Source organism: Cherax quadricarinatus, chromosome 58 (assembly GCF_038502225.1).
Source record: "Cherax quadricarinatus isolate ZL_2023a chromosome 58, ASM3850222v1, whole genome shotgun sequence".
In the NCBI taxonomy this organism is placed as follows: domain Eukaryota; kingdom Metazoa; phylum Arthropoda; class Malacostraca; order Decapoda; family Parastacidae; genus Cherax; species Cherax quadricarinatus.
Window position 1 is genome coordinate 20,487,009 of NC_091349.1, and position 23,120 is coordinate 20,510,128.

The 23,120-nt window shown below is 39.1% G+C and overlaps 1 protein-coding gene across 1 annotated transcript in view; it reads left to right on the plus strand.

Annotated features, from left to right (window-relative positions):
- The window catches only part of LOC128698117 (monocarboxylate transporter 12), an 84,878-nt gene that overhangs the window by 36,956 nt on the left and 24,802 nt on the right, over window positions 1-23,120 (plus strand). The gene's annotated exons all lie outside the window — the stretch shown is intronic.

Sequence of the window (23,120 nt, forward strand, 5' to 3'; positions counted from 1 at the left end):
GGTGTTCTTCCCCCCACCTCTGTGCACTTGCTCTCCCTCTATGGGCACCTAGCTCCCTTGCAGTGCTCCCCTTTCTTTATATTTGACTGGCTCCTCCTCCTTAGTTCCCCACTACTACCACTACTACTACTACTGCTACTACTACTACTATTACTACTACTGTTACTACTACCACCACTACCTCTTCCTGCCTATATATAGCCGTCCTGCTCCACTTCTGGTTAGTGTGACTTTGTAAATGGTCCAAGTCGGACCGAAACGTCGTCGTAAGCTCCTCTCTTCTATGTGTGGGTTATTTGTGTATCGTTCCAGTCACGGTATTGTGTCTTTTTTTGTTATTCCTGCCGATTAAGCCGAATATCAGAGTTTGGCCTATTCGACAAGTGTTGTTTGCTGAATTAGCAGAATGAAAAATTATTTTTGCCATAAATCAATGGAAATAAGTTTGAACATTTCGATGAAATAATATATAATTGATCTGAAGCAATATTAAATAAATTTAGGCTGACCTATGCGATACATTACAGAATATACCTAAAATAACCGACAGTTGAAGAAATGTTAGATAAGGATTTAAGATTAGTTTCAGAATGAAAAATATTTTTTCTTTGTGAGTAATATAAAGATTTAAAGTTTTGGACCAAACCTAACCTAAATTAATTTAAAAATTTTCTTTGACAAATTCAGATATATATATATATATATATATATATATATATATATATATATATATATATATATATATATATATATATACACTGATCTCTGGCTGAAGGAGACTCGAACCTACGAACCTTGGAACAAGGTACGCAGTGCTTTACCAATCTACCCACACCGGACCAATACCTTGGAGTCCAGCTTACGCTAGACTTTGATCCAAGGCAGCCAGCTTTCAGGGAGAAGGCTTACAGCTTTTCATCTCATCCCCTGCATGCATCAGCCTTCCTAGAGATATTAACAATGCAAGGAATTCGCAAGAGCAGGCAAAATATACACAAACACTGATCTCTGGCTGAAGGAGACTCGAACCTACGAACCTTGGAACAAGGTATGCAGTGCTTTACCAATCTACCCACACTGGGTAAATTGGTAAAGCACTGCGTACCTTGTTCCAAGATTCGTTGATTCGAGTCTCCTTCAGCCAGAGATCAGTGTTTGTGTATATTTCGCCTGCTCTTGCGAATTCCTTGTATATATATATATATATATATATATATATATATATATATATATATATATATATATATATATATATATATATATATATATATATATATATATATATATATATATATATATATATATATATATATATATATATATATATATATATATGCAATAAGATCACAGTAAACAGGTGATTTCAGAACATGCAAAACAACCGCTGTGAAAGAATAATGAAATTCGTGACTACTCACGTTATCAAGGAACAATAAAAGTAATGCATAAGAGGAAGGCATATAAAGGGTCTAGTCCACACCTCACCATCACATCCCACAACAAAGCAATACCTGACGCGCGACTCATATGAAAGAGAACACTGCAGCAGGCCCGCTGGCCCAACTAGACAGATCCTTCATGGCAACCCACAAACAAACTATTCTACCCAAGAATTAAGATTTATTATTTGTCCAAGATTTTTAAATACAACTTTGATATTAAAAGTCTTAAGAAGAGAAGGCATATCAACCAAGTTTTCATGGTGGTGACATGTACTTAGCTCGGTGGTGACGTGTACTTAGCTCAGTGGTGACGTGCACTTAGCTCAGTGAGGACGTTAGTGTACTCTCCTTAGACTGAACCAAGATGCCCTCCATCGAGCAACTTTACCAGCAGCTTAAGGAAGAATTGAGGGTAACGAAGCTGGGATGGAGGATATTGTTAGCCGGCTTGACAACATCATGAATGGTAATGGGATCAATCCTATTATCTGCCTCAGTGCTGGAGGCAATGATGTAGGCAAGCGTAGAAGTGAGGATTTACTTAGAAGGTTCAGGACAGCAATAGACTAATTAGGAAGAAGGGGGGGCGCCCTGTTATATGTGGCATTTTGCCAAGAGGGGGTGTTGAAAACGAATGGTTGTCTAGAGCAATTGGTATTATTTGTTGGCCTGACAAACACTGTAAGGATAATGCAGTACCATTCATTGACAAATGGGACCACTTCTATGGCCGAAATGACATGTATGCCAGGGATGGGGTTCACTTATCCAGGGCAGGTGTGGGTTTTCTTGCTAGCTTAGTTGAGGGGGTTGTTAGGACTTCAAACTAAAATTAGTTAGAGATATGGGTTTAGAAATGATAAATAATGAGTATGGATATATTGACTTATGCTCTGATATTAAGAATTATAATAGTAATTGTCATGTAATGCGAAGGGGAAAGGAGTTGCATTATATGTTCGAGAAAATATTAATTGTTGCATAAAACAGGTTTAAAAATAGATGGAACAGTAACAGAATGTGTTTGTGTAGAGTTTGTAGAAGGTCAAGAAAAACTAATTCTTGGTGTATTATACCGACCTCAAGGCTTGGATCGCGATAGAGGGAGACTTCTTCGGGACGAAATTGTTAGGGCTTCTAGACACAATAACATAGTGATAGTAGAGGATTTTAACTTTAGTTAAATTGACTGGAATTCTTTGACCGGTAATCTGGAGTTCAGTGACTTTATGGAAACAGTTCAGGACTGTTTTCTGAAGCAGTGTGTAACAGAGTCTACTAGAGGTTATAATTTGCTAGACCTAGTCTTGTCAAATAAAGAAACACTCGTAAATAATCTAGAGATCACTGAAGAGCTTGGCGCAAGTGATCACAAATCCATCACTTTTAGCATTAGCTTGGAATACAAGAATAATGATAATATTAACGATGATCATACTTATGATTACGAAGGGATCTCCATTTATGAGTTTTTTCTTAATAATGTACACCGTGCTCAGAGTAAATACATTCCCCAGAGAGAAATTAGATCTAATAATAACGATCATAAATCGGTTAACAGGGCTGAAGCATCTATTAGGGAAGATAAGGGGAATTTTTAAGCGCATCAGAAGAGGGGAGGTTAACGTTGCTAACCAATATGTTCAGATTAAAAGAGAAGTGATAAGGGGGATTAGAAAGGCTGAACGTGACTATGACATTTGAGTTGCTAATGAATCAAAGACCAATCCAAAGGGGTTCTTTCAAGTGTACAGAACAAAGGTGAAGGAAAAAGTAGGACCACTGAAAATTGGGAATGGACAGCTGACGGATATCGAACTGGAAATGTGTTCCATATTTAATGACTATTTTTTGTCAGGTTTTACACGGGAAGAGACAAATGAGATTCCAGAAATTAACAATTATTCAGTTCCTGACGAATTCAAATTGATTAATGTTACTGTCACGACGGACATGGTTATCAAACAGATAGACAAAGTGAAGCGAAATAAGTCCTCGCGGCCCGACGAGTTGTTTTCCAGGGTACTTAAGGAATGCAAGATGGAACTTAGTCAGCCATTAACGAGTGTATTTAATGATTCCATTCTTATTGGTTTTATGCCAGAGTTGTGAAAACTGGCTAATGTGGTTCCTATATTCAAATCAGGGGATAAGTCCGTTCCTTCAAATTACCGTCAAATAAGTTCCGTTCCAAAGTCTGGAACAGACTTGTTTCAGACTTTGGAACAGAACTTCTCAAGGCTGAAGGACTGATAACCTCAAATCTACGACTTCAAGGGTGATGGACTGATTACATCGTCTTCACATCTCTACTGCTTCTGCCTACTTCCTGTACTCGACTGAAGAAGCCTACTGTGTAGGCGAAACGTTTTGGAAGAAAGTTGCCTAAATGTTGCCTATGTGTCTTACCTACCAACCTGTCGGTATTGTATACCATTTTGATATTCACTCATGGTGAGGATGACTCTTGAGCCAGCGATCCTACAAGAATCACGCATGCAGCTGAGCTGAGCTATATGTTTCGTGATTTCATTGTTATATAGAATTGAGGTGGGTACTCAAAGAGGAGGAGGCTGAAATTAATCCTCGAGGTACCACTGCCACGAGTGTCCTCGGATCACGAAAAAAACATGTAGCTCAGCTACATGCGTGATTCTTGTAGGACCGCTGGCTCAAGTGGTGAGGCGATGGATTAAGGTGTGCAGAGCTTTAGCTCACCATGAGGCAGGATAAAACAGCATAGGTTCGAGTCCTTGGCTAGTAGCAGTGTTGTTATTGATCAATACCACTCATTCGTGGGCACAACAATGTAAAATACTGCTCGTTGTACTAGTACACCAAACAGGAACTAGAATGAAATTAGCCTAGAGTCATCCACACCATCGTATGTCCTTGGGTAGCGAGTACAACATCCAGTTCCGCTGGATGTGCTGGTCTTAAGGGTTGTATGGTCCAGTGGATTAAGGCGTCATGAGTTTTCGTTCGCCATGAGGCAAGCCAAAGCAGCATGGGTTCGAGTCCTTGGCTAATTGCAGTGTTGCCATTGACTGGTACCACTCGTTCGAGGGCACAGTAATATCAAATTCAGCTCGTAGTACTAGTACATCAAACAGGGACTAGAATGAAATCAGCCTAGAGTCATCCACACCATCGTATATCCTTGGGTAGTTAAGGACTGTTTGGTCCCGCGAGTAAAGGCGTCATGAGATTTCGCCCACCCTGACGCAAGCCAAAGCAGCATTGGTTCGAGTCCTTGGTTAGTCGCAGTGTTGATATATATATGTATATACATATATATATATATATACATATATATATATATATATATATATATATATATATATATATATATATATATATATATATATATATACATATATATATATATATATATATATATATATATATATATATGCAAAACAACCACTGTGAAAGAGTAGTGAAATTGCAAGCGCTTTCGTGACTACTCATATTGTCAGGGAACTATGAAAGTAATATATCAAAGGAAGGCAATTAAAGGGCTTAGACCACACCTCACAGTCAACTCCCACAAAGAAACACCTGACGCGCGACAATACCGGACTCATAAGAAAAGGGGAACACTGCAGTAGGTCCGCTGGTCCAACTAGACAGGTCCTCACGACATCCCACTAACAAATTATTCTACCCAAGAAATAAGGTTTATTATTTGTCCAATGTATTATTAAACTCTAACCAAATTTTATTAATTATAAATGAATCTAATTTATATAAACCTAAGGAAATATTCATATTATTTTCAAAACTGCTTTTTATGAAACAAGATTCAACTATATTTCTGTCGACCATGGACTTGCTTGATACAACTTTCTCAACTTTTTGAAAATCAATTGGATGGTTAAAATCTCTCACATGATTAAATAGAGCATTGGAATCTTGTCCAGTTCTAATGCTATATTTATGTTGTTTTAATCTAAGTTCGAGAATTTTACCAGTTTGACCGTAATAAACTTTATCGCAAATTTTACAAGGAATCTTATAGACACATCCATCAGCATTTTGGGGGGAATTCTTTATCAAAAGTTTTTTTTATTGTATCAAGACTTTTGAATACAACTTTAATATTAAAAGTCTTAAGAAGAGAAGGCATATCAACCAAGTTTTCATGGTAAGGGAGAACCAACATATTTTTAGTTGAATAAGGTTGGTTGTCCCTTTTTGGGTTGTAAAAAGTATTTTTAGTAATTTTAAATGATTTATCAATTACATTTCTCGGGTATTTCAGATCAATGGCTATTTCATAAATTTTGGATATTTCTTCATCTATGAACTCTATGAACTCTATGAACGTAAAGCTCTCAAAAACATTGATGAGAAAACAGACAGTTTAACTTTACCATGATGTGAAGAATAATAGTGTACATAGGAACAGTTATTTGTAGGTTTTCTGTAAATTTTAAATTTGAATTCATTATTACTCTTAATAATTAAAACATCTAGAAAAGGCAATGAGTTATTTTCCTCAAACTCAACAGTAAAATTTATAGATTGGGCTAAGCTATTTAATTTGCCAAGGAAATGGTGTATATCTACATTCTTGGGCATAAGACATAAAATATCATCAACATATCTGAACCATTTTGCTCTATTAGGGAGGATTGTGTTAAACAATCTTGTTTCAAAAAAATCCATGTACAGATAACTAAGAACAGGTGAAAGAGGATATCCCATTGCCACACCAAATTTCTGAGTGTAAAACTTATCATTAAATACAAATTTTGCATCAACAATGCAAAGTTTAATAAGTTTAATGATGGTAGGAACTGGTAATGGTAAATCATAATTAACGAGTTCTTCAGATAAGAAACTTAATAAATCATCAACAGGAACTTTCATAAACAAGGAAGTAACATCAAAACTAACTCCCACTTTATGTGTGATACTTTATCTTTTAACGCCACGCCTCTTGCCCCATCTATAAATATATTAAACAACCACGGTGGCATCACACATCCTAGTCTAAGGCCTACTTTTACTGGGAAATAATCTCCCTCTTTCCTATATATATATATATATATATATATATATATATATATATATATATATATATATATATATATGCAAGGAATTCGCAAGAGCAGGCGAAATACACACAAGCACTGATCTCTGGCTGAAGGAGACTCGAACCTACGAACCTTGGAAGAAGGTACGCAGTGCTTTACCAATCTACCCACACTGGACCAATACCTTGGAGTCCAGCTTGCGCTAGACTTTGATCCAAGGCAGCCAGCTTTCAGGGAGAAGGCTTACAGCTTTTCATCTCATCCCCTGCATGCATCAGCCTTACGAGAGATATTAACAACTGCATTGTTAATATCTCTAGTAAGGCTGATGAATGCAGGGGATGAGATGAAAAGCTGTAAGCCTTCTCCCTGAAAGCTGGCTGTCTTGGATCAAAGTCTAGTGCAAGCTGGACTCCAAGGTATTGGTCCAGTGTGGGTATATATATATATATATATATATATATATATATATATATATATATATATATATATATATATATATATATGTATATATATATATATATATATATATATATATATATATATATATTTATATATATATATATATATATATATATATATATATATATATATATATATATATATATATATATATATATATATATATATATATATATATATATATATATATATTTATATATATATAATATATATATATATATATATATATATATATATATATATATATATATATATATATATATATATATATATATATATATATATATATATATATATATATATATATATATATATATATATATATATATATATATATATATATATATATATATATATATATATATATATATATATATATATATATATATATATATATATATATATATACCCACACTGGACCAATACCTTGGAGTCCAGCTTGCACTAGACTTTGATCCAAGACAGCCAGCTTTCAGGGAGAAGGCTTACAGCTTTTCATCTCATCCCCTGCATTCATCAGCCTTACTAGAGATATTAACAATGCAGTTGTTAATATCTCTAGTAAGGCTGATGCATGCAGGGGATGAGATGAAAAGCTGTAAGCCTTCTCCCTGAAAGCTGGCTGCCTTGGATCAAAGTCTAGCGCAAGCTGGACTCCAAGGTATTGGTCCAGTGTGGGTATATATATATATATATATATATATATATATATATATATATATATATATATATATATATATATATATATATATTTATATATATATCAATAACAACACTGCGACTAGCCAAGGACTCGAACCCATGCTGCTTTGGCCTGCCTCGTGGCGGGCGAAAACTCATGACACCTTAACCCATTGGAGCATACAATCTTTAAGAATAGAGCATCCAGCGGAACTGGATGTTGTACTCGCTACCCAAAGACATTCGATTGTGTCGATGACTCTAGGCTAATTTCATTCTAGTGACTGTTTGGTGTACTAATAAAACGAGCAGTATTTTATATTATTGTTCCCTTGAACGAGTGGTATTGATCAATAACAACACTTTGACTAGCCAAGGACTCGAACACATGCTGCTTTGGCCTGCCTCATGGTAGGCAAAATCTCATGATGTCTTAATCCACTGTACCATACAATAGTAGTGCATCCAGCGGAACTAGATGTTGTACTCGCTACCCAAGGACATAAGATTGCAAGGATGACTCTATACTAATTTCATTCTAGTCCCTCTTTGGTGTACTAGTACAACGATCAGTATTTTTTATTATTGAGCCCACGAACGAAAGGTATTGATCAATAACAACAGTGCGACTAGCCTAGGACTCGAATCCATGCTGCTCTGGCCTGCCTCATGGTGGGAAAAAAACTCACGACGCATTAATCCACTAGTCCATTCAATCCTTGAGAGTAGCGCCTCCAGCGGGACTGGATGTTGTACTCGCTTCCCAAAGACATAGGATGGTGTGGATGACTCTTGAGCCAGCGATACTACAAGAATCACGCATGCAGCTGAGCTGAGCTACATGTTTCAAGATTTCATTGTTATATAGACTGCTTGTTGAGGTGGGTACTCAAACAGGAGGAGGCTGAAATTAATCCTCGAGATACCACTGCCACGACTGTCCTCGGATCACAAGAAAAACATGTAGCTCATCTGTATGCGTGATTCTTGTAGGTTCACTGGCTCAAGTGGTAAGGCGATGCGTACATTGTGCTGTCTCTGGAGGTGGTATAAGGTATGTAGGGTCGAGTCCTGGCCTGCCACAGTTTGGTAAATGATTTAAAATCACTTGTTTCGTGATTTCATATATATATATATATATATATATATATATATATATATATATATATATATATATATATATATTATTAATATATCGGCCGATTCCCACCAAGGCAGGGTGGCCCGAAAAGAAAAATTTTCATCATCATTCACTCCATCACTGTCTTGGCAGAGGGGTTCTTTACACTTCAGTTATAAAACAGCAACTTTAACACCCCTCCTTCAGAGTGTAGTCACTGTACTTCCCATCTCCAGGATTCAAGTCTGGACTGCCGGTTTCCCTGAATCCCTTCATAAATATTACTTTGCTTACACTCCAACAGCACGTTAAGTATTAAAAACCATTTGTCTCCATTCTCTCCTATCAAATGCGCTCACGCACGCTTGCTGGAAGCCCAAGCCCCTCGCACACAAAACCTTCTTTACTCCCTTCCTCCAACCCTCCTAAGCCGACCCCTACCCTGCCTTCCCTCCACTACAGATTTATACACTCTCGAAGTCATTCTGTTTTGTTCCATTCTCTCTACATGTTCGAACTACCTCAACAACCCCTCCTCAGTCCTCTGGATAATAGCTTTGAAAATTCCGCACCTTTTCCTAATTTCCGAACTACGAATTCTCTGCATTATATTCACACTACACACTGCCCTCAGACATGGCATCACTGCCTCCAGCCTTCTTCTCGTTGCAACATTCATCACCCACGCTTCAAACCTATGCAAGAGTGTTGGTACAACTATACTCTCATACATTCCCCTTTTTGCTTCCACGGACAAAGTTCTTTGTCTCCACAGACTCCTAAGTGCACCACTCACCTCTTTCTCCTCATCATTTGTGTGATTCACCTCATCCTTCATAGACCCATCTGCTGAAACGTCCACTTCTAAATATCTGAATACATTTACCTTGTGAAGGCTTACTCAGCGCTGTAACAACTTCAGACAGTATTACCAAGGCTGGCTCCTCCTCAGGAAAATTAATGAATAGAAAAAGAAATAATAATTCATAAAGATAAACACTTTATTATTTATTAATGCAAAGATAAAACAGTGAAACATGAAGGTGTATCCTATTTGAAAGAAAAATGAAAAATGAAATGAAAAAAATGACATTTGAATTCAACTCTAATATGTACAGTTATACTGGAGTGTCTGGTTGAGGTTGACACCGTCTTGTAGAAATTGTAGCCGTTACTGATGATGTGAGGGGGAGGGCCACAGGTGTTGGTGACAACCCAACGGCTAGTTCTTCACAGAGTCTATAGCCTTGAATAGACAATTCAGATGACAGGAAAGCAGGTTCTTTACCACTACAAAAATGAAGGGTTGTTGCCCGCTGTCGCCTACAGTTAATCAGGTAGGTAGATCCAACAAGTGACGTCTCTGGACTTTTGCAAAATTCCTTCTCCTTCAACACTTCTCGTTGGTTGGCAGGTGACCAGATCTGTCATTCCAAGCTGGAAAGAGAGACAGGTTACCCACTGCTTAAGAAATCACTCTCCATGATAAGAACAATACCTAAAGGACGTGGTGATTATCAAAACATCTAACATGGAGATCAAGGCTGAAAGGACTATGTTTATTATTGGTCAAAAGTGAAGCTTTCAACCAATAAGTCCACTAGAATAGGAGCAGAGGCTTTTACTTACAGTTGTGCTGGGAGCTGTGAGTCGAGTGATTACTGCTTGGCTGGAGCCCCACACGTCACCTTTCGGGGTGGGGAGAAAGGGGGGGATAGCTGGAGCTAGACTTACCCTACCTTAACAAGCAGCCGGCAATCAAACTATTGTTACCATATACTCGCTCGTTACTCCTATCTGTTGAACTTTTCCCTCACATACCTCCTCCATACTCTTTCCCTCCAATCTGATATCCAGTTTTTCGTCACCTAATCTTTTTTGTTATTTTTGTAACCTTACTCTTTCCTATATTCACTTTTAATTTTCTTCTTTTACATACTATACCAAATTAATCCACCAACCTCTGCAACTTCTCTTCAGAATCTCCCAAAAGCACCGAGTCATCTGCAAAGAGCAACTGTGACAACTCCCACTTTGTGTTTGATTCTTTATCTTTTAACCCCACACCTCTTGCCAAAACCCTAGCATTCACTTCTCTTACATCCTCATCTATAAATATATTAAACAACCACGGCGACATCACACATCCTTTTCTAAGGCCTACTTTTACTCGGAAATAATCTCCCTCTCTCCTACATACTCTAACCTGAGCCTCACTATCCTCTTAAAAACTCTTCACTGCTTTCAGTAACTTACCACCTATACCTTACACCTGGAACATTTGCCACATTGCCCCCCTATCCACCCTGTCATATGAAATTTCTAAATCCATAAATGCCACAAAAACCGCTTTTCCCTTCACCTATATGTTTCACTGTAAACACTTGGTCTACACACCCCCTACCTTTCCCAAAGCCTCCTAGTTCATCTGCTATCCTACTCTCCGTCTTACTCTTCATTCTTTCAGTAATAACTCTACCATACACTTTACCAGGTATACTCAACAGATGTATCCCCCTATAATTTTTGCTCTGTCTTTTATGCCCTTTGCCTTTATAAAAAGCAGCTATGCATGCTCTCCGTCAGTCCCTAGGTACCTTACCCTCTTCCATACATTTATTAAATAATAGCACCAGCGACTCCAAAACTATATCTTCATCCCATCAATCCCAGCTGCCTTACTCCCGTTCATTCTATCCATTGCCTCACGAACTACCCCCACACTCACTCCTTCAATATGTTAATCCTCGTTGCCCTATACACGAAATCACGGCTTCCCTATCTTCATCAACATTTAACAATACCTCAAAATATTGCCTCCATCTTCCCGATACCTCTAACTCTTCATTTAATAACTCTCCTCTACTATTTTTAACTGACAAATCCATTTGTTCCCTAAGCTTCCTCAGCTTATTAATCTCACCCCATAACTTTTTCTTATTTTCAACAAAATTTGTTAATAACATCTCACCCACTATCTCATTTGCTCTCTTTATACATTGCTTCACCACTCTCTTAACCTCTCTTTTATCTCCATATACTCTTCCCTCCTTGTATCACTTCTACTTTGTAAAAACCTCTCATATGCTAACTTTTTCTCCCTTACTACTCTCTTTACATCATCATTCCACCAATCGCTCTTCTTCCCTCCCATACCCACTTTCCTGTAACTACAAACTTCTGCTGAACACTCTAACACTACATTCTTAAACCTACCCCATATATCTTCGACCCTATTGCATATACTCTCACGCTGAGGTCAGTGGTCAGTACGCTGAGGTCAGTGGTCATCTGGGGCCATACCTGCCTAAGCTCTTGGGAGTTAGCGTGGGCTGTTACCAAGCACAATTGCTTGTTGTAGTGTTTTAGAATCTCAGGTTCAAGTGTTGAAGAAGGAGATTCTACTTCGTCAGGAAGAAAATAGGAGGCTGAAGCTTCGCATAGATGAGTTTGGGAGCAAGTGTGAGAAGGATTTAGCTGGTAAGGAGGAAATGGTCACCAGCAGTGATAGTGGCAGCCGCTTTAAGTGGCAAGTGGTTCACAGTTCAGGAAGAAGGAAGATGAGGACATGTGAAGGTAGGAAATCGATTCTCTGTTTTCCAAGACGAGTGTACTTCCCCTGCTAATCAAGGTAAGAATATTTTAATATTAGGCAATTCTCAGGTAAGATATATGGACTGTGCATTTTGTAACAGAAACAGAAAGGTCAGACAGAGAGTGTGCCTTCCTGGAGCTGGTGTTGGTGACATAGCCAGCAGGTTAGATAATATTATGGCAGGTAATGGGAACAAGCTCATTATCTGTCTTAGTGCTGGGTGTAATGCCATTGGGAAGGACAGGAGAGAGGAGCTGCTGGATAGGTACAGGTTAGCCAGAGAAGTAGTTAGGTCTAGGGGAGGGATCCCAGTCATATGTAGCATCTTGCCTAGAAAGGGAGTGGGCAATGAATGGATGTCTAGGGCAATTGGTATAAATTGCTGGCTAGACAGGTACTGCAAGGAACTTGCAATCCCATTCATTGATAACTGGGACCTATTCTTTGGCAAACGTGATATGTATGCAAGGGATGGGGTTTATCTCTCTGGGGATGGAGTGGTTGCATTAGCCAATTCAACTGAGAGGGTAATTGATGACTTGTCTAGGAATTTAAACTGATAGATTATAGAGATATGGGTTTTTGTGGGAAACAATCAGGCTGCAGAATTAGGGTTAAAAACAGCAGTTATTACTGGGATACCTCAGGGATATGTTTAAAAGACAATATTCAAAATAAAGTTGCTAGTAATGGCAAATCAAATGATGAACAAACAGAGATAGTAGAGGGCAACGAGTGACTAGCTCTCTTAAGGTTTACTATACAAATAGTAAGAGTCTAAGAAATAAGATAGATGAGCTAAGATTACTTGCAAGTGTAGGTAATATAGATATTATTGGTATAACAGAGACCTGGTTCAACCTGAAAGATAAAGAAATGCCTTCTGAATGCAACATACAGAGTTATAAACTATTCCACACTGACAGGGTCAACAGGAAGGGTGGTGGAGTGGCGATGAGTGTCAGAGAAAATTTGAATTGTTGTCTTAGACATCATATAAGATTAGAAACATCGAACACAGAATCTGTTTGGCTACAGTTTCTCGAGGGACGTGACAAATTAATTTTGGGTGTGATTTAAAGGTCCCCAAACCTTGATAGGGAGTGCAGTAAGCTGTTATGGGACGAAATTCATAAGACATCTAGATGTGAAAATGTTGTGATAATGGGAGATTTTAACTTTAGACAAATTGATTGGAACAATATCCCAGGAAATCTTGAGTCTAGTGACTTTCTTGATACGGTTCAGGATTGCTTTTTAGAACAGGTTGTGACAGAACTTACTAGAGGAAACAATCTGCTTGACTTGGTCCTTGCCAACAAAGGTTCACTAATTAATAATCTTGAGGTTAATGATGAGCTTGGGGAAAGTAATCACAAATCACTTAGTTTCAATATATCATGGAATTACCCAGATAACTGCAATCAAATCTCTGTCCCAAATTTTCGCTTGGCCGACTTCATGGGACTGAAAAATTACCTGTGTGGGCGAAATTGGGATGTCCTGACAATGGGTCAGGTAGGTGATCTTGGTTGCCAATATGACGTTTTTCCGAGCATAGTTCTAGCTGCCCAGACAACTTTTGTTCCAAGTAGGGAAATTTGATCTAAAAAAATGATCCCAAATGGATGAACAGTAGATTAAAACATCTCACTGGTCAAAAGAGAGGCATATATAGGCGTATCAAAAGAGGGGATGGGCAGTTAAGAAATCAATATATTCAATTAAAGAGAGAAATAAAGAAAGGGATAAGAAAATCAAAAAGGGATTATGAGGCTAAGGTCGCAAGGGATTCAAAGACTAACCAAAAAGGGTTCTTTCAGGTATACAGAAGTAAGATTGAGACACTTATGCAGCATATGGGAATCTTTATTCAGGAAACGTTTCGCCACACAGTGGCTTCATCAGTCCAATACAAAGAGGAAGGCGTAAGGAGAGGAGGAGTATGAGGTAATCAGTCCCTCAGCCTGGAGTCGATGTGTTCAGTCCAAGATTGATGGACTGAACACATCGACTCCAGGCTGAGGGACTGATTACCTCATACTCCTCCTCTCCTTACGCCTTCCTCTTTGTATTGGACTGATGAAGCCACTGTGTGGCGAAACGTTTCCTGAATAAAGATTCCCATATGCTGCATAAGTGTCTCAATCTACAACTTGTCGGTTTTTCAAACCATTCATTACAACTGTCAGACACTGCAGCATCATGGGATCTTGTTACAAAGAAATCTTCAACACTTGTTCAACCTTTGGACAAAGACCTTCTTCGACTAGTGGATGGTACCACTATGACCCCGCCTCCGCCTGCTTCACCTCACCTCACTACAGTATATAAGCCACGTCTACGGCCCTATGCTGTACATTCTGCAAGATTGATGGACTGAACACATCGACTCCAGGCTGAGGGACTGATTACCTCATACTCCTCCTCTCCTTACGCCTTCCTCTTTGTATTGGACTGATGAAGCCACTGTGTGGCGAAACGTTTCCTGAATAAAGATTCCCATATGCTGCATAAGTGTCTCAATCTTCAACTTGTCGGTTTTTCAAACCATTCATTATATACAGAAGTAAGATTAGGGACAAGATTGGCCCACTTAAGAGTAACTCTGGTCAGATCATTGACAGTAATAAGGATATATGTGAAATTCTCAATACCTACTTCCTCTCAATTTTCACCCAGGAAAATACTAGCGATATTCCTCAAATAATAGATTATGTAGAACAGGATAATAAACTATGTACGATTGCGGTAACTAGTGACATGGTCCTCAGACAAACAGAGAAACTAAAACCTAACAAATCCCCAGGCCCTGACGAACTGCTTGCAAGGGTGTTAAAGGAATGTAAAGAGTAACTTAGCATGCCTTTAACTTGACTCAAGAAATCGTAATGACACGATTGCAAACAAACCATACCCCCGGCCGGGATTGAACCCGCGGTCATAGAGTCTCAAAACTCCAGCCCGTCGCGTTAGCCACTAGACCAGCTAGACACAATAAGATTCATCCAACTAGGTATATTTCTACACCATAGGAAGGTTAGCACAGGCACCACTGTGACCACAAATGCAAGTTTTTACAGACGAATCTCCAGCTAGCGTGGCCGTGACGAACTCTAGCTCAAGTCCCTTCACTGCCGACAACATGACTCAAGAAATCGTAATGACACGATTGCAAACAAACCATACCCCCGGCCGGGATTGAACCCGCGGTCATAGAGTCTCAAAACTCCAGCCCGTCGCGTTAGCCACTAGACCAGCTAGCCACAATAAGATTCATCCAACTAGGTATATTTCTACACCATAGGAAGGTTAGCACAGGCACCACTGTGACCACAAATGCAAGTTTTTACAGACGAATCTCCAGCTAGCGTGGCCGTGACGAACTCTAGCTCAAGTCCCTTCACTGCTCAAGTCCCTTCACCTAAATTTGAAACTACCCAAAGTCCTAGCCTCAATAACCCAACTAGGTAGACTGTTCCACTCATCAACTACCCTATTTCCAAACCAATACTTTCCTATGTCCTTTCCAAATCTAAACTTATCTAATTTCAGGGAGAAGACTGCCTTGGATCAACGTGTAGTGCAAGCTGCACGCCAAGGTACTGTCCAGTGTGGGTAGATTGGTATAGCACTGTGTACCTTGTTCCAAGGCATTTGATAGAGTTCCTCACCAAAGACTGTTGAAGAAAGTAGCAGCTCATGGCATTGGGGGAAGGGTGCTCTCGTGGATCGAATCATGGCTCACAGACAGGAAGCAGAGAGTGTCCATAAATGGGGTTAAATCCGAGTGGGGATCAGTAACAAGTGGCGTTCCACAGGGATCAGTCTTGGGCCCGTTGTTGTTTATAATATATATCAATGATCTTGATGAAGGAATTACTAGTGATATGAGCAAATTCGCCGATGACACGAAGATAGGTAGGATAATTGATTCAAACGTAGATGTTAGGGAACTTCAGGAGGATTTAGACAAACTCTACTCTTGGTCAGAAAAGTGGCAGATGCAGTTCAATGTAGATAAATGCAAGGTTCTGAAGCTCGGGAGTGTCCATAACCCTAGCACTTATAAGTTAAATAATGTAGAACTTAGCCATACAGATTGCGAAAAGGACTTGGGGGTTATGGTAAGCAGCAGCCTTAAACCAAGACAGCAGTGCCTAAGCGTACGTAATAAGGCAAATAGATTACTGGGATTTATATCAAGAAGTGTAAGCAACAGAAGTCCAGAGGTCATACTTCAGCTTTATACATCATTGGTGAGGCCTCACCTAGATTATGCAGCTCAGTTCTGGTCTCCATATTACAGAATGGACATAAATTCGTTAGGAAACATTCAGCGTAGGATGACTAAATTAATACATAGCATTAGAAATCTTCCTTATGAAGAAAGATTGAAGACTCTTAAGTTACATTCACTTGTTAGACGAAGAATGAGGGGAGACCTGATCGAAGTGAATAAGTGGAAGAGAGGTATTAATAAAGGGGATATTAACAAGGTCTTGAGGATATCTCTCCAAGAGAGAACACGCAGTAATGGATTTAAATTAGATAAGTTTAGATTTAGAAAGGACATAGGAAAGTATTGGTTTGGAAATAGGGTAGCTGATGAGTGGAACAGTCTACCTAGTTGGGTTATTGAGGCTGGGACTTTGGGTAGTTTCAAATTAGGTTGGATAAGTACATGAGTGGGAGGGGTTGGATTTGAGTGGGACTTGCACATCAGAGCTTATTTCTTGGGTAGCATTGAAAATTGGGTTGGTCAAATGTTTGTTGGTGGGATGAATTGTAAAGGACCTGCCTAGTATGGGCCAACAGGCCTGCTGCAGTGTTCCTCCTTTCTTATGTTCTTATGTAAGTTCGAGTCTCCTTCAGCCAGAGATCAGTGTTTGTATATATTTCGCCTGCTCTTGCGAATTCCTTGCATTGTTAAAATTTCCAGTAATGCTGATGCATGCAGGGGATGAGATGAAAAGCTGTAAGCCTTCTCCCTGAAAGCTGGCTGCCTTGGATCAACGTGTAGCGCAAGCTGCACGCCAAGGTATTGTCCAGTGTGGGTAGATTGGTATAGCACTGTGTACCTTGTTCCAAGTCTCCTTCAGCCAGAGATCAGTGTTTGTATATATATATATATATATATATATATATATATATATATATATATATATATATATATATATATATATATATATATATATATATATATATATATATATATATATATATATATATATATATATATATATATATATATATATATATATATATATATATATATATATATATATATATATATATATATATATATAGGGAAGTACCACCTCTAGAACTGTCCTAGGGACCCTCATCCTCGTAGAAAAGAATAAACTTGCTTCAGGGGACACTCAAGGTTCTCCCTGAAGCTGTTTGAGAATTTTCTCGTACCACCCCTATATTTCAAGTATGTTTTATTTAAAGACAAAATACATTGGCCAAACATTCACAAAAATACAACAGAAAGTAAAACAACATAGGTAACTCAGAGCTACATCTCGAATACTTCTACTTCTTTCAACGTACCAGCTGTATCCCACCGAGGTGGGGTGGCCCAAATGAAAAAACTGAAGTTTCTCCTTTTTAATTTAGTAATATGTACAGGAGAAGGGTTTTCTAGACCATTGCTCCCGGCATTTTAGTCGCCTCTTACGACACGCATGGCTTACAGAGGAAGAATTCTGTTCCACTTCCCCATGGAGATAAGAGGAAATGAAGAAGAACGAGAATTAGAAAGAAAATAGAAGAAAACCCAGAGAGGTGTGTATATATATGCTTGTACATGTATGTGTAGTGTGACCTAAGTGTAAGTAGAAGTGGCAAGATATACCTGTTATCTAGCGTGTTTATGAGACAGAGAAGAAGCACCAGCTATCCTACCATCATGTAAAACAGTTACAGGTTACTGTTTCACAGTCACCTAGCAGGACGGTATTACCTCCCTGGGGGTTGCTGTCTACCAACCTACTACCTATATACATATATATATATATATATATATATATATATATATATATATATATATATATATATATATATATATATATATATATATATATATATATATATATATATATATATATATATATATATATATATATATATATATATATATATATATATATATATATATATATATATATATATATATATATATATATATATATATATATATATATATATATATATATATATATATATATATATATATATATATATATATATATATATATATATATATATATATATATATATATATATATATATATATATATATATATATATATATATATATATATATGTATATATATATATATATATATATATATATGTATATATATATATATGTATGTATATATATATATATGTATATATATATATATATGTGTATGTATATATATATATATATATATATGTATATATATATATATATATGTATGTATATATATATATATATATATATGTATATATATATATATATATATATATATATATATATATATATATATATATATGTTGTGCCGAATAAGTGAAACTGGTCAGTTAGTAAAAACTCATTTAAAATTACGTCCTTTCTAAAATATTCTCTTATACGTTTAAAGATTTATTTTTTCATTAATGTTAATGTGTAGACAGCCTGTACTGTCAGAGCACACAGCCTAGCCGTCTGCTCTGACTAGTTCATATTTCGCGGCATTCAGTGCTGCCCTCTGTAGGCCTACCTAGGTCGGTGGGAAGCACAGACCACCCTCTCTCACTCCTCGACCGACCGACGTGATAGTCACAGGTGCTCCCCCTCCACGGACTGGCTTGCGGTCACTCCCTCACACTGCCCGTTGTGTACTCACTCCTACCCAATTAAAGCCAATCTAGTCCACGGCCGTATCATTGCTACCTACGCTACCTTCATCGGCACTAAACCGCTGTTCAGCAGTAAGAACAGCAATAACAGTGGTGACAGCGGAGTCAGTGGCATTGTGAGCCTCTTCAGGGTGGAGGGGTCAACACCATCGGTCGACGCCAGTCAACATCATCCGTCGTCATCCAACGCACCTGCTGGCCTAAAGAGTTATCTGTTACTCCCAGCGGCTTGACGGGACCTGAGATAGATCTTCGTCCTAGATTTTTCCCACAAAATCTGGACATAGGCGTCACGGCGTCATCTCCAGCCTTAGCAGTCACGTGTTCACCTCATCACCCTCTCTACAGCCCTTCAACACTCTCCAGCACCATTCTCCTGCCTCCTACAGCGTCCCTACGCCCTTCTCAGCTACAAGAAGTAGAGGTGAGGCCGTTTAGTGTGTTGGCTTCGTGTGGCACCACACGTGACCACGAGGCAGCTCTGGGGTTGGTTTATACCCTAATCAGCGCGTAAACACACCAGCCTCCTCTACAGCCTTCTCTGCTACGTAACGACGTCCATCTCGCCGTCCATGTGTGTTGTGTTCTTCCAAGTTTCCTCCAAGAAGTTCTACCTGGCTTAACCACGTGGGAACCCAGTCGGCTTAGCCCCTAAGCCAGCTCAGTTCAGCGTCTACAGCAGCTCGTGACTCATCATAGTGTCTACAACTACTCAGCGTCTACGTATCTCCAGCCAGTGCAGTTTTTTTTTGTGTTGCCCAGTTTAAATTTTTTTTTTTCCCTTTCCCTTGCTGTTTTATTCCCAGTTCATCACCAGTTCTGTTTTCCCCAGTGATTTGTTACAGTAAAACTTACTCGTCCCAGTTCAAAGTTTCACTTAAGCTTGTTTTTAGCACGTTCGAGTAGTGCAGTAAATGTTTTGTTCTCCGTGTGCTGAAGCCACAGTCAGTGAGCGCGCCCAGACACGCTTGCCAGTGTAAACAACCAACACACAGCTGTGGTTCACGCCGGGTATCCACGTCTTCTAATATCTTATACCTCCACAGAGTTACCCCGGTCCTTCCTGTTCTTCCCAAGTCCTTTCTGATAATTTTTTCTACGACATTGAAGCCCCATAGCAGTATACAAATGCTACGAGGCGTGTAGTGTTACTAGAGCATCACTGAAAGTTCCAGGACCTGCAGCACCCGTACCTTCGTCCATCTGCACTCAAAGTTAAGTAAACAGTGACTTACCTAGCATTTCCTAATATTTTGTGACATTATTTAACTGTCCTGCACCAATACAGTTAGTTACTGAAGCCATACTTCAGTAAATTGTTCAGTGTCATCAGTGCACATTTTGCCACTTACCTACAGCTTCTTAAATTTTGTAAATTTATTTTTGCACTCCTACATTTTAAATTCCAGTATTTTATTCTGCTTCTTGCACCTCAGTTATTGATTTAAATTGTTCAGTGTTAACCATTTATACAATTTACCTCTCACATACAGTTTTCATGTAATTCCTGTGTGCTGTTATTTTGTTAGTTGCACCTGCAAGTTAGCCACAGATTGTTGACACCCTTGCACTGTTTTGTTTGTTAGTGTTTTTTTTTCCTTTTAATAAGTGTAATCTTCAAGTACTTAAGTATTAGTTTATTCTACCTGCAGTGATACAATCTGTGCCTAGCCCATTCAACTTTTCTTCTGTTTCCCCATTTATTTGCTCTACATATATTCTATGTTTTATCAGTGAATATTCACCTATGTGCATTGCATTTTGCTATTTTGTATACCCAAGTCATTGAGTGTATTTTTGGGAACCTGCTTATTTACCATTAATTACCAAAATTCCTTGTGAAGTTAATTAATTTTGACCTTGAGATTGTGCAAATTTTTTCTTTTTGCCAGTGTACACCCTGCTAACACCAGTTAACCTTTGCCATATTCTTGAATTTAATAATTTGCATTTTTATTAATTTTATTTTGTGTGCAATATAGCAATTCTGGATACAGTGTATTTTTTTTTCTGTGATTTTTGGCACTATTCCATACTCTGATATCTTTTCTGTGCCAACTTCCCTTGTGCAAGTGAATTACCCTTTTTTTTTGCGTTTCAATTTGCAACTGCTAGCACCCGCAATCTTTTTAAACTGTGCTTGCAGCACAGTTTAGTGTTGTGTAGTACCTGATTTATTTTAATTTTTGTGCAATTTTTGCTACCAGTGTTTACAGTTCAACTCCTTTTCATAAATTTTGTTGCCAGATTCCTGGTGAAATTATTGACTATCCTTAGCTTCATTTTGTGCACTTCCCTGTAGTACATTCACTTGCATACATCTCTTATTTTGTGTTCAGAGTGTATCACTATTTCCCTTTTTATTGTTGTTTTGCTCAAATTATTTCTATCACTAAGCAGTTTACCTAGTACTGTGGTGCTGAGTTCTCTTTGACTCTGTTTTGAATTGTAGCCAGTGCATACCATTTCTTGCTCTGACCTGTTTACCCTCTTCGTGACCTACTTGCATTTGAACAATTGACGTCATGACTAAGACACGCAGTGGCCATGCCGTTAGCCCAGATTCTGCTGGTGCCAGCAATGGTGCCTCAGCCAGCGTGAACACGCGGCAGGGCATCGAAGCCCCAGCGACAGTTGGTCAACTTGTGGCTCAAGCCTCGACCACCAGTGGGCCGGCTCATCGTCCATACCTGACCCTTATTTTTGACGGTCGTGCAAATAGTTTAGAGCCATGGCTGCAGTCAGTCGAGACGACTGTTCAGGCTCTATTTGATAGTCCAACGGATACACAGTACATTCGTGCTGCTGTTGCAGCAGTGGATCTCGCCCAGGGTGATATAGGTGCCTTTGTGCAGCTCAAGCGCGTTTGTAAGATTCAGTCTTGGGATGAACTTAAGGAGGAATTTAGGCATTATTTTCGGCGTAGTCGCCAACGCCATTACATTGACATCGTTACCAGCGTCTTGGCCGAATGTCAATACCGGCACGAAAGCCCCCTGGCTTGCGTTTGCCGGTTCGAGCAAGCCGCCACGGACTTTACTGATGCCATCAACTCCACTAAGTGGGTGGATGGTGATGGCCGTATTGCTGCTAAAGACATCATCCCCATGCTGGCTGTCGGCATCATGCGGAGGGATGCCGCCCCTAACCTCTGGGCTGCCATTGATGCGCTAGGACTCGGCCCTCAGCACGACGTCCTGGGTGCATATGACGCCATCGACTCGCTCAAGCCGCCTTCCGAGCAAGGCAAGGTTTGCCGCTTTGCGGATGATCCCCTACCCATCCTTCCGGCGCCGTCCACAGTGACCCCGCGGTCGCAGCCGGAAGTCACTTTTGCTGCTGCTGTCAGACAGCCAGCCCACAAAGTTTCTAACCCCAGTCCCACTAACACGCGCCTAAGTAAAAATATTGACCACAGTAACAACAGTCGGTCTCATACAAAAAGGCAGTCATCGACTTCCTGGACCAGGGCGAAACGTCGCCAGCAGACACCACCCCCAACCTCACCCGCTAAGCGTGTAGTGACTTGTTTCAACTGTGGCAAACGAGGGCACTACCGATCGGAGTGTTACAAACCTAAGTCCCCGCAAAGTAACCATCACAGTCCCCATGCTCAGTATCCCAGTAACCATAACAGCCCCCATGCTCAGTATCCCAGTAACCATAACCGTCCCCATGCTCAGTATCAAGGTAACCGTCACCGTCCCCATGCTCAGCTTCGCGAGGGAGTCTGTGTTTACCACAATACTTCCAGTCATACCTCCCATGAGTGTAACAAGCTGCGAAGTATACTGTCAGCTGAGTGGAGCAAGCAGTCGTCGCGCAATGCACGTCCTCGTAGAAGCCCTTCCACTAGTTCGGGGGAAGAGGCGCGTCCGCAAAAC